This window comes from Rhagoletis pomonella, unplaced genomic scaffold (assembly GCF_013731165.1).
Source record: "Rhagoletis pomonella isolate Grant_MI unplaced genomic scaffold, Rhpom_1.0 Rhpom_scaffold_00001, whole genome shotgun sequence".
NCBI lineage: Eukaryota > Metazoa > Arthropoda > Insecta > Diptera > Tephritidae > Rhagoletis > Rhagoletis pomonella.
The window spans coordinates 83,895,450-83,896,752 of record NW_023458555.1 but is presented as its reverse complement, the minus strand read 5'-3'; the positions used below and the strand labels follow the sequence as shown (position 1 = coordinate 83,896,752).

General features: G+C 40.0%; 1 protein-coding gene across 1 annotated transcript in view; it reads left to right on the top strand.

Moving 5' to 3' along the window:
- The window catches only part of LOC118748220, a gene marked incomplete at its 5' end in the record, with an annotated part of 4,227 nt that extends 3,971 nt beyond the window's left edge, over positions 1–256 (top strand). The window contains 1 exon segment of the mRNA XM_036482600.1: positions 157–256.
- Between the last annotated feature and the right edge of the window lie 1,047 nt (positions 257–1,303).

The window sequence follows — 1,303 nt, the reverse complement described above, 5'->3', positions numbered from 1 at the left end:
TGGTGCTGTGAACCGAGGTGTGGGATTCATCGAAGGAGAGAGCGATGTCATCGTCGACGAAATGAATGCGGTACAACTGGTAAGTGTTGCTTTGGGATACACCGACCTTAAGTGTGCCAAGTTTGAAAGTGTTTTTTCTCTTCTTGATTCCGGTAGTCCTAAATGTTTTGTACGCCGCTCAAATGTATCAAAGTTGGAAGTGCAACCATTATTCAAAACGGAGTATAAGGGCTTGGGAAATGTTTCACTGATGTCCTTCGGCACAACTTCCGGCTTCATTATACTGAAAGAAAAATTAATTAAACATAGTTTTATTGTAGTACCGGATGATTCCATATTTATGCCTTTAATTATCGGCCGCGATCTCTTCCAGAAAGCCGGCATTAAATTGGTTAGCACAAAACCATGTTATTTAAAGAATAAAATTTTCAATTTGAAAAATTGTTGTACTGTTGATTGTAAATTGAGAGAAACACTAGATTTACTTGGTATACTTGGGTCTTCTGATAACTTTGAACGTAGGCCTGATGCTTCAGTAAGTAATGATTGCCATAATGAAACATTTGTGGGGAGACCCGATAACCACAATGATTTGACCTCCATCTCCGCTGATGTGCCAAGTGAAGATATCGGTAAATATTTTTATACATTATGTGCTATTGATACTGCTTCAAACACCGATGAAGATTTTAACGTAAGTGCATTACTGTCTCGAGAGCGACGGGCGATATTCCGCTCTTCCCTTCACGACGCTTATTATAATACTACACTAAGACCTTCCACACCTGACGATTACTGTGCGAAGCTTGAACTCACAAGCCATACGCCTATTTACCGGAGACCCCGACGACTCTCCTTTCAAGAACGTATTGAAATTCGTAAAATTATTAAGGATTTATTGGCAAGGGACGTCATACGCCCTAGCACCTCGCCGTACGCTTCCGCAATTGTACCGGTTCGTAAAAAATGCGGGGAAATAAGGAAATGTGTTGACTATCGACCTTTGAATAAAGTTACCGTACGTGATAACCACCCCCTTCCATTACCTGAAGATTGTATTGAACACTTGGGCAATAAGAAGTTTTTTACTCTTATAGACCTCAAAAGCGGTTTTCACCAAATAAAGATGCATGAAGACTCAATCAAATATACCGCATTTGTTACACCGGACGGCCAGTACGAATATAAACGACTACCCTTCGGTCTAAAAAATGGACCAGCGATATTTCAGCGCTTTATCAATAGGATTTTAATTGACTTGATAACCGAGGGCTTGCTTGTTGTTTACATTGATGATATTTTG